Here is a 13,418-nt window from a genome sequence, read left to right as displayed (position 1 = left end):
AGTCGCATTCAAGACAGTGTTTGCGAGATGAATTACGACCTGGATCTCAGATTAATGCGTCATGCAGGTGATGGCAATATGTATTCTACCAGAACCTAGGCAGCACCAAAGACATGTTGCTGTGTGAAATGTATGCAGGGTTGCTACTTGGGACACCACAAATGAATTTTTAAGCACCACCCTCTTGATGCTTCATCACACAGTGATGTTAAATTTACTCTTTTAAGAAACTTGTTTGCCTAAGACATTGTAAATGTGTTTGTAGTTATATAGCGCCTTCTAACCACAGGTCTCGTAGCGCTGTATTCATACCGCTGTGGAACCCTTCCTGGCTTTCGTGTGAGATGTCCACTCCTGGGCACCCCCAAGGTGAAGCCAGGCATCCAAGCGCTGCTGTGGCCGTTGTGGCCGTTGTGGAGATTAAGCAAGCTATTGCCCAGAGTCACAGAGTGGGACCCATGATTAGACTAGGCACCGAGGCGAGAATTATCAGGTCCGGGGATATTGAGTCCAAGAGCCACCGAGGCAGGAATTGAACCCTGGTCCCGGGCCAGACCTCTGCATCAGGGTTTGCAGCTCTAACCATTGAGCCACGCTTCTCCACATTGGCTTCATGGTGTTGCATTTCACTTTCTCCTTTCTTTTCTGGTGCTGTGAAAGCTATCCACAGTTTGGGAATATGAGAGATGAGGGCCTCTGAATAGGACTTACAAAACCTTTTTAAAATATAGGTGAGGAACCATGTATTTTATTATGCTAATCTCACTTCTGATGCAATCTGACATGAGGGCATGTGCTGGGCAAGATTGGAGGAAACTGGTGACAAAGTGAAGGAGTAGAAACTCCTCATTGAGAGAAGGGAATGTAGGAGGTGGGATAAGTGAGTGGAAAAAGAAGAGGTGATCTTAATTACACACTTATGAAATGAAAATAAATAAGTGTGAGGATTAGGTAGTGGGATGGTGCATTGGTTCTAGAGAAAATGGGTCACGGGGTGAGGAAAGGGACGGGCATTATGTGCAATGCGGCGGGAGGTGTTTGCGGATACTGAGGAGGGACATGAGAGCTCTCACATTAAAGAAGCCCCTTTTGAGGAGATGGCTGGTCATTTGAAAAGGTTAGTCACTGTAGAGAATGTGATACAAAATTTGTCTTGTTAGTTTCATAGGTTCCCTTTCAACAGACTAGTAGCTCAGCAGGTCTGTTTTCACTGTGATCCCTAAATATTTCCTAATGAGGCATGTTTCCAGTTAGAACAACATAGCTTCCTTCCCAAATTACCAAACAAAAGAATCAGTCACACTATTTAGTCAACGGTTAAGCGGGAGTTCAGTGTGAAATGTTTAGCCAATGCCGAACTAAAAACACCTCAGCACATACACATACATGCCAACCCTCCTGATTCAGGTGGGAGTCTACCCATTTCAAGGCTAGCTCCCGCCTCCCAATTCCTTCATGCAAAATCCTGATTCCTCTGCGGGCTGCAGCTGACAGGGACTGGTCTTGTGTGATTCGGAGTATGCAGGGCCAGTAACCTGCTCCTGCAGGCCAGTGCATAACATGTTTGTCTGGCTGCCATAGCGCTTTCTCTGTGCTCCTAATAGGTAGGGCGAAAAAACGTATGCAAGTCATGCCAAGAGACCGATTCAGCCCTCAGTTGAAATCAATGGGAGAAATACATTCTCCTATTTTTTTTAAATCCCCCACTTCCCTTTTCTAAAATGGTGGCATGTACCCACACGCTGTCACTATACTTAGCACTGCGCAGCAACAATAAACCAACCCCCTGTTGGTAAGAGGGGTCTTTGTTCAGGAGGTCTCTGCTGAAGCCCTGGCTGAAGCTGTATTTACCAGAGAAGCTGCGCCTGTGTTACCATATTTCCAAAGTATAACGGAAACTAATCAACGAATGAGCGCAGTTGGTTGGCTGGGCGAAGCAAACTTCTCGAGGACGGCCTTAACCCACATGGAAACCTATGTATTCTTAGGTCCACGCGAGGAGTGGCCAGGACGCGCCCGCGTACACACTCCTTCGCCATGCTTCCTTGATTCCCATCAGAGTGCGCCAGCCTCCAAGCCCTGGGCCGGAGAGCCGGGGAGTCCCCAGGGGAGAGGACTCGAAATAGAGCTGCTTTAAAGCGCAGAACCCAGTCTGTGGGTTCAGTTCATGGCCCTCACAGGAAACACCGGATTCCTTCCAGGCAGCCTGGTGCTTGGAGATAAGAAGTGCTCCGCGCTAATGCCTCAAAAACATGGGACTTGTTTTTCATCTCCCATTTCCTCCAGTGGGATATGGAACATCTTGGTGTTGCTGGCTGCCACAAAGCCCTCAAGTGTGGAATGTCGCCTTTTTGTGTATTTTATCGCCTTTAAATAGAATCGAGTTATATTTCCAGACACCTTCCTCTCGACTTCTATTAGGCCAGGCTTCATGGCGCAGATGCCTACGTGACTTCTTCTTGCAATGTTCCAAAATATACATTAAGTGGGCGTTGGCACCGCCAAGTGGACTCTCTTTGTCACCTTAGGATATTAGCAGTTTATTGTTCATTTTGCCGCCTTTAAAGAGTTTACATTCGAATGCATAAGGGACTATTTTATGAATGAATGACTGAATGATTTGTTTTTTTTATAGAGCACAACTATCCCTGAGAGTGTCCTGGAACTGCAGAACCACAGGAAACTTCTACTGCTATCAGTTAGGACGAGGAAAAGCCAATTTTTTAGGAACGTTTTAAAAAAACGCAACTCATTACTAGAACTCTGGAGATTAGCCTTCAGCTTATTCCACGCTTATGTGCAGGGCCGGCTTTAGAGCTGATGGCGCCTGGGCGGATGCACAGGGCGCTGACCTATGGAGGGGGCACAGGCCTCATCGGGTGGGCACTGTGTTTAGCAATAACTTCTGATTGGAGATATATGGGGCACTTTTGCCAGGTGGTAGTGATGGAATTTAGGAGGCAGTCATAGGGTGTGGGGACACCCAAAAGAATATTGCACCGGGCGCCACCAGCACTAAAGCCGGCCCTGCTTATGTGGCCATAAAGGAGAAGGAGCCGCCTCGTCTCCTCCTCGCCTAAACCTCTGTAACACAACCTAAAGATCTTGCAAAGAACGAGCATTCTAGATAGGGAATAACGTACAAGCCTCTCACATAGATACTTGGGACCAGAGAGATAAAATGCACTCTGTGCCAATACAAAGATTTTGAAATGTATCCCTAAGATAATGCTAAATGGGTGCACACAGGAGAATCATCAGGATCAGGCGCACAGCTGCATTCTGTACAATCTGCAGACGTTTAATCAAATGGCCCCTAAAACCGTGATTCAAAATATTCACATAGTCAGGCCAGTCTAAATGTAAGTAGAGGACGTACTCTTTCGACACTCGAGCGGTGGAAGAAAAAATACACTTTTTGAGAGACAGTAGAAGAGCAAAACAGGTACCCGCCACAGAAGCAACCTGAGGCTGGAACGAGAGTTTATCATCAAATTTTACACCTAGATTCTTAGCTCTTAGCTATAATGGCAGGTCAGGTAGGAAAGGTGGAACAGCAGGCCAGCTATTCTCCCACCACTTGTTCTGGAAAGACCCTAACACCGAACAGCAAGATTTCAGTCTTATCCAGATTACATTTAAGATTGCTTTGCCGCATCCTTTCTAGAATCCTAGATACATGATTCCTAAACTGTAACTGCCCATTCTCAATAGATCAGAGCAGTTGTGTGCGGTCTGCATATGAGGAGACTTTGAAACCAAGGGACTCGAATAGGGGACTAAGTGGACCATGTAGATGTTAAATAAAGTTAGCTTCTGATCCAGCGCTCTGATTGAAAAACTGTCTCATAAACGCTACCTATCACCTTAATACGCACCATTAATCATGAAACACATATAAAGGCCCATAATACCAATGAGACAATTTTTGAGCAACTGAATCTGATGGTGTGATTAATTAAAACTATTCACATATTGTTTACATAATTATATACAACTGCAGTTTATCTTCATTTACCATGGTTTTAAACATTTATCATTTATTAATCAAACCACTAAGGCGATTGGATCAACTGATGGAAACTAGACCATGAATAAACAAGACCAGCTTGTCTTTTCAAATCTAATTTTATTAACGTTATACTTCATAAAGAAAGAGCATTTACGTTTTAGAATCTTTATTTTATAAGCAAATAAGAAAGCAGCATTTTAATAAGGAAATGAATTAATAAACTGACATTTTCAAAGCAAGCTCAGAAACATGAAATATTAGCAGAATAACAGTTTTCATTCCCTAAATCTATTTCCCTGACTAATTCTCACTTCACCTGAAAAGGGAAAAATCATTTAAAGTCTGCTGTCCTTACATGCGCCAAAGTCCAACAGCATGTCACGTCAATCAGGAATCGGAAAGCAAGAGTTTTTTTCCCTGCTCATAGTGTCAGGTTTTATACCTTTCTTTCTAGCTAAACTTTCTACATTTTACATTCTTTTAAGCAAATCCGAGCTTTTCATTGGCTGTCCTGTGTCAGTCCACGATAAAATGTATTAGGTCATCTCCGATTATTGACCAAGTCCAGGCTTCACATAAGCCCTATTGTCTTTCACTTTCACTTCCACATATTTCAGCTTCCTCAAGAAAGTAACTTTTCCTCGAGTTTCGTACATTCACTTCCTAACCTTGGCAGACTTTTAAAGTTCCTGTCCTTGAGCCTTTTCTTCATGAGCACGTTCAACTCGACCAAAGAACTGTTTTTTCAATTAACAATGACAATGCAGCAAAAATCTTCACAGCTACGCATGTGCAAAGACTTCACTCTGGACACGGTTTTACGTCTGCAGTTCGGTCAGCCATGTTTTCTGAACCACCTTTAGGCCTCACTTCCGAAACTGTTATTAAACAAACCCAAGACATCAATTAATTAAAGAATTGAGACCCATTCTGTTACCCGCCCCTTTACTAATTAACCCTGTTAATTATGTTACCTAGCAAAAAGCACAAGTAGCATTATAAATACCTTTCCTTTAGGAACTACACGAACTCCATGAGCTTTCATCACAGAAAAGACATAACATAAGCACACAAAATAAGCACATGCCATTAGTTAAACAGCCGCATTTAATACTGACAAAGACAATAGACAAGATTAGTTTATTATTTTTTTTCTTTGCGTTTGCAACATAAAGCACATTAGTTTATCCCGCCTGTATTGATGAATATATTCTTAAACTAAGTTGATTAGTAATTTCACCACAAGCTTATTAATTTAATTACTTGTTATGGGAGATTAACTTCACAAGTTTGAACAAAATCTTGTTCTTTATCTTGCTTCATCAACTCCCTCATCTGGTGATTATTAAATCACCAAACAATACCCAAAATTTATACATTTTCAACCCTTGAACATGTTTTGGACTTTCTTAATTTTAGTATTTCTATATTTTAGATTCACCTGATCTTCTGCATTTTTTATATTGAGTTCTCCGAATCTCTTCTAATTCTATTTCTTTTTCTTTTCTTAGTTTGCTAATTCTTTTCTTTTCTATTACATGTTTTCTTCTTTTGTGTATCATGCAACTAATTTTTAACAAAAGTATCACTATAGCTATGATTATTAAAGGAAAAACTAAATTACCTTTAATTGAATTACCAATCTCTTGAAACCAGTGTTTAATTGTTGCAAATCTTTTACTTAAACGTTCTGAAAAACTTTCATCTTCTAAAGGTTCAACTTCAGTATGTAATTCAGTAATACATTTTATATACATTTCTATATTCTGACTCTTATCAGGTATGTAAGTACAACAATGTTGAACATGCAAAATTCCATAGACTCCACCCTCTTTTGCTAGCAAAATGTCTAGTGCAAGACGATTTTGCATCACCATGGTTCTCATAGCAATAAGCTCTGTATTCACTAATTGAAATCCACTTGCAGTATCTGTTGACAATCTATCAACAATTGTAGACATTTTTCTGATTTTGTTTGCATTCAGGTTTATTCCTACCATAGGTATTAACGCACCAAATATGTCTCCCATTATTCTGTAAAGCTTTCCCTTCTAAATCTATTCAAGTGATTGCTAATTTCAAATGAACCTTTTGCATTTCTATCTACATGAAATTTTTTGGGAAAAACTAAACCTATATAACACGTCCCATACCAATGGTCTGGGAGATTGTAATAAGCCTTATTCCCACAAACAAAATAAATTCCAGGAAAAAATGGATCCTTTTCATTTTCTTCAGAATCTTGTATCACTATTTCTTCATTTTCTTCATTCAATGCTTCATTCACATTTGAATTTTCCAGATGTCGACTTTCTTGTCGATCTTCAGGATCTGGATTTCTTTCAGGTTCTTCTTCTGAATCTGAATCAGCTGTTGTTTCACCTTCATCCGGATTCTCAGGTGCTGGCACACGTATGGTGTGACTAGCATAAATCCATCTCTTCAATCCCCTACACTTTACTGCATTTGTTGTGACTAGTATCACCTGTCTTGCCTTCTGCCACCTTGGTACTAGGCAATTTCTTCTTCGATGTACTTTTGTCCTTACCCAGTCTCCTGGTAACAGATCATGAGCTTGTTCTTTCTATTTTGTAATTACTTCAGTTCCCACCTGATGGAACACAGAAGTCACCACATCAGATAGATTCTTACAGTAATCCATAATGATGCTATCATTAATGCTCAACAGTTTATCAACTGGAACAAATGCTTGCCTCATGACCCTGCCCATTAGAATTTTATGAGGGCTCAATCCTGTTTTTCTATCTGGAATACTTCTCAAAGACATTAAAACAAGTGGAAGTGCATCTGTCCACTTCATTCCTGTTGCTAAGCACATCTTTATTGTACCATTCACTTGCTCAACAACACCTGATGATTCTGGTCTGTATGCACAATGTAATTTATGCTTTATATCCAGTGCTTCACAAATCAATTTTAGCAATCTGTTTTCAAAATGTGTGCCACGATCTGTCTCGATCATCACTGGGAAACCATACCTTGGTATGATTTCTCTCAAAAGCAATTTTGCCACAGTAACTGAATCATTGTGACGTGTTGGAAATGCTTCCACCCATCTTGAAAACAAACAGATTATCACCAAGACATATCTGAGTTTGTTGTGAGGTGGCATGTCAATGAAGTCAAGCTGTGTTCTGGTAAATGGACCACCCTCCCGTCCTATGGTTCCCATGTTCACAATAGTTTTTCTGTTTGTATTAATCTGTTGACAAATAAGATACCTTTGACAAAGAGACTCTGCAATTATCCTGAATTTTGGATTGTACCATATCTGTCTAAATAAGCTAATCATTGAGTCTCTACCAATATGTCCTAGACCATGGTACATGCGTGCCATGTCAGAAATCATACTATCTGGCATTACTGGTCTGACATCTTTGTAAACCCAAACCTCATCTTCTTCTCTTTGTCTGCATCCTGCTTTTAACCATGTGTTTTTCTCCTCATCATTTGCCTCATCTTGCAACTGTTTTACTCCCTGCCAAGTCTCAACTACAGATGTTAGCATAAGTGAGTTAAAAACATGTTCATTTTCTTTGTCCCAATTAATGGACACATTTTGTTTGGCACAGAATTTTGCTATTGTGTCAGCATAAGAATTTCCTTTTGTTATATAATCTTCACCTTTTTTATGTGCTGTGCACTTTACTACTGCACTTCTTTCTGGTAGCTGAATTCCATCAATCAATCTCTTAATTAGCTAAGCATTTCTTATTGGTGATCCCGCAGAAGTTAAATAACCTCTTTGAGACCAGAGCTGGCCATAGTCATGGACTACACCATAACCATATTGACTATCAGTCACTATGGTAATTTTTAACTCTTTTCCCAATTCACATGCACAAATCAAAGCAATTAATTCTGCTACTTGTGCTGAACGAATTCCTTTGAGCCGGGAAGCTTCAATTACATCTGCAACTGTACACACTGAATATGCTGCACTCAGAACACCTTCATCAACAAACAAAACATAATCTGATTCAGCTAACGGGACATCTTTTATGTCCTGTCTTGGTTTAGTGCAATATTCTAATACATCCAGGCATTCATGATCAACCTCATCCCTGATTTCTATTTCAGTAGTGTCAGGTAATAATGTGGAAGGATTTAAGTTCACACATCTCGAAATTGAAATATTGTCCGAGCCAAGAATAACCTTTTCATATTTTGTTAGCCGATTATTTGTCAAATGTTGTGTTTTGCTTCTAGTGAGGAGAATTTCAACTGAGTGTGGTACATATACTTTTACAGGAAATCCCATTATTATTCCTTCACTTTGTTCCAAACTTACACTTGTTGCAGCTACTGCTTTTAAGCAACCTGGTAATGCTTTTGCAACAGGGTCAAGAACAGCTGAGAAATATGCTATTGGCTTTCCCAGTCTTCCATGTCTTTGAATAAGAACTGATAATGCACATCCTTCTCTTTCACTGCAATACAGCTCAAATTCTTTTTCATAATCAGGCATTCCCAGTGCTGGAGCTTCACACAAACTTTTCTTTAACTGTTCAAAATGTTCTAATTCAGTTTTCGTTAGACTAATTGGGTCTTTTATGTCTGCTTTTGTCAGTCTCTGCAGTGGTTTTGCGATTACTGAAAACCACTAATCCATTGGCGACAATAACCTACCATTCCTAGAAACATTCTAACCTGTCTCTGTGTTTTTGGAGGTTGCATTGCTTGAATCATTTTTATTATTTCTGTTGTCACTTGTCTGACTCATTTTGCAATTCTGTGACCAAGATATTTTACTTCTTGTTTGCAAAACTGTAATTTTGCAGGAGATACTTTATGTCCCTCATCTGCCAGATGATTTAAAAGAGTAATGGTATCTGTTACACAATTATCTCTTGTTTTTGCGGCCACAAAGAGGTCATCAATATACTGCACTAACATAGATTTTCCAGACAAATCTAGATTTTCCAATGATTTATTTAGCAACTGATTAAAAATAGATGGACTTTCGGTGTACCCTTGAGGGATTCAACACCATGCTAGAATACGCTCTTTGAACCGGAACGCAAACATTTGTTGGCTTTCTGGATGCAATGGAACAGTAAAGAATGCTTTACACAAATCAATAACTGTACACCATTCTGCATCATGTGGAATCTGATATAAAATTACCGCTGGATTTGGTACAACTGGGAAACATGGAACTACAATCTTATTAATCGTTTTCAGGTCCTGAACAATTCTGAAAGTTCCATTTGGCTTTTTAATTCCCATAATTGGTGAATTACATGGGCTACTCTCAATTTCTTTTAGAACAGCTTGTTTTATGAATTTTCCTATTACAGGCGTAACACCTTCAATCACTTCTGCTTTCATTTTATACTGAGGAATGTTTGGATAATCTGCTCCTTGTTTTACTGTTATTTTTACTGGGTCTACATTTTTCATCAAGCCCATTTCATTTCCAGTGAAATCCCACATTTTTACATTCACTGTGTCTTTTAATTCTTCAGGTAGATTATTCTTATCAAACACAGGAAATAATTTATTTTCTTATGCCTCAACCATTGACATTGTTAATTTGTAAAGCCCATCTTCTTCTGGAGTTTGACGCTCTATACTATCTGGTGAGCAATATATTGCACAATTCATTTTACATAATATATCCCAACCTAATAGATTTACAGGACTGCTATCACAAACTACAAATCTATGCATGTCTTTAAATTTACCTATTTCAACTTCAACTGGTTCAGTTAAATCTGTTTTTATTTGCTGATTAGCTACACCGACTACTTGGATCTTTTCTCCAGAGAGAGGAAGGTTTTCTATTTCCACTGATCTAACAGTAGAACGGGTAGCACCTGTATCCACTAGGAAAGTAATTTCTACATCATTCACTTTACTATTTACAAATGGACCAGATTGATCTACCTCAAGAGTGGCTCCAAGCACACACTCTTCCTCCTCTCTCAGGCACGGTCAGAAGTATTCTTCAGATTCACTCCCTCCATCTTCTTTCAACCAATATTGTTGAGACACATTCAACACATTCACTCTTGGCGATCTGTTTACCTGTTCACCTCCGCTGAATCCTGTTTCTGCACTGTATCTCTGCACATTTACACAGTTTGGAAGTGGCGGTTGTGGTAAGTGACTTTGCTGAATCACTACCTGTCGCTGTAGCTGTTGCTGCTGATTTATCTCATTCTGCATCTGTGGATTTAATGATGCATTTTTGTAATGAATTTTGGGCGGATTCTTACATTCACGCTTCCAGTGTCCAATTTCGCCACAATTAAAACATGGGAGTTTCTGTTTTAACTCTTCTATATTTCCCATCAATTTTGGTTTATTATAATTACCTTTAAATTTCCCTTGATTCTGATCAACATTCTTAGGGGCAGATTTATGAGGCCCTTGCGCCACGTTTACGCCGCTGTTGCGTCACGCAAGGCGGCGTAAACGTGGCGCATCCCTACGAATGATTTACAACGTGACACATCTAGGCAGATGCATCACGTTGTAAAGCCCTGCGCCGCTTGTGGGCGTTCCGGCGCAGGGTGGGCGTTCCGGGGCAGGTGCGCCTCGCAAAAGTGGCTGAGTGAAATCTATGAGATTTCACTCAGTCACTTTTAAGCCAATGCTGCGTCAAAAGCCTGCGCCTGCTTGAAGCAGGCGTAGGTCTTGACGCAGCATTGTTAAAATGGGGCACCCCTGAGCCTTGCTGGAGCTGCGTCGCGCTTGCGACGCAACTCTAGCAATGCGACACATTTCCGGCACAGATGCGTCACGCACCTGTGCCGTTTTTGCACCATGGTGCGCCGCATTATAAATGCGGCGCACCATGGCTGGCGGAGCTGTGGCGCACTGTGGCGCATGTTAACTGGCGCATCCCTGGGGATGCGCCAGTTAACATAAATCTGCCCCCTATTTCCTAAAGTTGCTATTTGTTGTTCAGCCACTTTTACCTGTGCCCCCATAGCCTTTTCTTTAAACTTCTTTTGTTTAGCATCTATTTCATCACTAAAGTATTTTGCTTTTCTCAGGATATCATCTACTGTGTGTGATTGCCAACCAACTATTCCAGTTCTTACCATTTCACTAATTTCAGGTCTTAAGCCATATACAAATCTGTATATAAAATGGCTCATATCCTTTTCACTTAAATGTTCATAACCACTGTATTGTTTAAATACCAGCAGTAATCTTTCATAAAATGAATGTACTGATTCCTTTGGCTCTTGTGTTGTTCTATCTAGTTTAACCCAATCAATCTCTTTCGGGGGAATCTTGTTTTTCAAAAACACAATTACCTGATCGTACTTTCTCATTACCTCTGGTGAAGGAGCACCTGTTTCTTTATCTCGAGGGTATTCTTCTCTAGGCCAATTTATAGAAGCTTTACATTCTGTCCATAGATCTGATGGGACAACTATGTCAAAGAATCCATCAAGATCAATCCACAAAACTTTTGAAACTTTCACAAATCTGTCTACCTGTCGATACCATTCTACAGGTTTTTCTCTTAATCGAGGAAAATCATTTGTAAACAGTAAAATGTCCTGCCTTGTCCACTTACTACATTTTCCTTTTCTCTGATAGGAAAAGCTAAACTTGTTCTGTCTCCATCTTTTTTCTTTGCCCATTTCACTCTCCATTTACTTAATTCACCCCATTTTCTCAAAATCACAATTAAATCTTTTATATGAGTGATTCTTCCTGTGGTATACATACTTTCAATGTCTTTTTCAGAGAAATCCACCCTATAAGTTTTCTGCAAATTCTTCTGCTTACTTAAATCTACTTCTAATTCAAAAGCCATATCCTCTAATTGATCATATTTTTTTTTCGTTTTGCATGTTATGCTTTTGCAAATAAATAATAACTCATCATCCTGATATGCCTTCAATCTGTCAGTTCCAATCGTTCCAATTAATAATTCCTCTAAATCTGCTTTCAATTTTGCAATATCAAGTATTTTACATTCTGGGGTTTGTGTTAAATCTATTTTACTCAGACTCTTTTCTGGAGTTAAAGAGTCAGATTCTGCACCAGATGGAGTTTTACATGACAAACTTTGATTAAAATTTAAGTCAGGCATCATTATTTTTTCTCAATGAATTTCAGACAAGTCTGTATACAATTTTTCAGTCACTTTCTGTATTTCCGGATTTAATGGAACAGTTAAAGCTGAATGCCTAATTTCCTTCTGATCAAATATTGGAAGAAGAGGTCCAATCGTTATAGGTACTGTTACTGCTTCCATGCTTTTAGTTAACTGCTGTATTCATTTGTAGAACGAATATATTCTGAGGTACTTGGTAATTCCTCATATCTTTCAGTTCTTTTTTCATTTCTTGGGGTTTCATTTCTCTGAACTGGGGTTTCAGTATAATTACTATTTTCTCATGATATATTTGAATTACATCCCGTTTCTACTCTTTCAGGTGTTTTTCTACAATTCGGATTTGTTTTAGGAGATGTCTCATCAATAATTTCTCTTGGAGGGGCATTTGGAGAAGTCCATGTACAAACTGGTTGATAAAGTGGCGGTTTTCTAGTATAAAATTCTTATAATACCGCATCTTCTGAATCACTTTCTTCACTAATATGATTTTTCCTTTTGGTACACTTTTGTCCAGTTACCTCATCAATTAATCTCACTGGGTACAAGCCATCACACATGTCTGCACTTCTCCATCGACGCATTCTATCCTGATGTGTTTCTCTATCAAGACCTAGTCCTGTTCCCCTTAATATTCCTCTACTCTCTCATTCTAATTCAAACATTTCATCTTCCCATTCAACTAAAGCTTCAAACTGAGTAGGTCTAGGCTTTGGTACAGGTTTCATCATTCTTTCTCTTAAATTTTTTAAAACTGCTATGTTAAATGATCCATCTTCCGACCATGCTAATACACCATCATTTTCAGTATACTTCATCCAATTCTCAATCCAAAGACAAGTATGATAACCATATTCACCCAACATATAAGCTGCAGGTGTTTTGTACGTATGAAGTAATCTTCCACCTCGCGTTAAAATTTTCTTGTCAGGTTTAATTTTGTTTTTCAATCTCTGAAACCATGAAAGCTTCTTTTTCTCCTTCATGTAATAATATTCCATGTTTTTAAACAATTTCCCTTACTTCGGGAAAGATCGTAACAACTTCCTTGTTATTCCCCAACACCAACCAATCCATGCGCGAAACTAACCTACAAGCCAATCAAGTTGAGCTACATCACTATTCAGCTGTAAGCTTGCCTTAGTCACATGAACCAATGTGTGCGCGAATCACAGCACGACACTTGTGACGTATGCTACCGCTGCAGCTGCTCTGTCCCTCACTCCTTAAACTGACACCTCCTTTACAAAAATTTTCACAACACCATATTTACAAATCTTTCAATTGAATTCAGTTAATAAC

The 13,418-nt window shown here is 39.4% G+C and overlaps 1 pseudogene; it reads right to left on the bottom strand.

Annotated features, from left to right (window-relative positions):
* LOC147712721 (uncharacterized) overlaps positions 1–13,117 on the bottom strand; it is a 41,358-nt pseudogene extending 28,241 nt beyond the window's left edge.
* Between the last annotated feature and the right edge of the window lie 301 nt (positions 13,118–13,418).

Source organism: Lissotriton vulgaris, chromosome 5 (genome assembly GCF_964263255.1).
Source record: "Lissotriton vulgaris chromosome 5, aLisVul1.2, whole genome shotgun sequence".
Lineage (NCBI taxonomy): Eukaryota > Metazoa > Chordata > Amphibia > Caudata > Salamandridae > Lissotriton > Lissotriton vulgaris.
This window is presented reverse-complemented; position numbering and strand designations above follow the sequence as displayed.